The sequence below is a fragment of the Tarenaya hassleriana genome, unplaced genomic scaffold (genome assembly GCF_000463585.1).
Source record: "Tarenaya hassleriana unplaced genomic scaffold, ASM46358v1 Cleome402, whole genome shotgun sequence".
In the NCBI taxonomy this organism is placed as follows: domain Eukaryota; kingdom Viridiplantae; phylum Streptophyta; class Magnoliopsida; order Brassicales; family Cleomaceae; genus Tarenaya; species Tarenaya hassleriana.
Genome location: NW_010966892.1, coordinates 33,926 through 34,289, shown reverse-complemented (window position 1 = coordinate 34,289; position 364 = coordinate 33,926).

Sequence of the window (364 nt, the reverse complement as noted above, 5' to 3'; positions counted from 1 at the left end):
CACCGAGAAGATAAAGAATCGGACATACCGAATTCTAAAGAAACTCAATTTTCTTTTATTCCATTTCTAAAGTCTGCTTAAACAAGTCTACAAAGATCTCCTTATATAGGATTACAAATGTCAACAAGATAAGGTAAAAAGATCAAATCTAAATCAAATCGGATCATATCTAAATAAAATCAAATCATATCATATCTAAATAAAATCAAATCAGATCATATCATATCTAAATTTGATTATATCTAAATTAAATCTAATTAAATCAGATTTAAATTCTTCGTGATCTTGAGTTGAATCCAAATAAGGAAGCTTTGAGATTTCTTCGTTTCTTCTTCTTCAAGCAATGTCATGTCCGCATCACAAA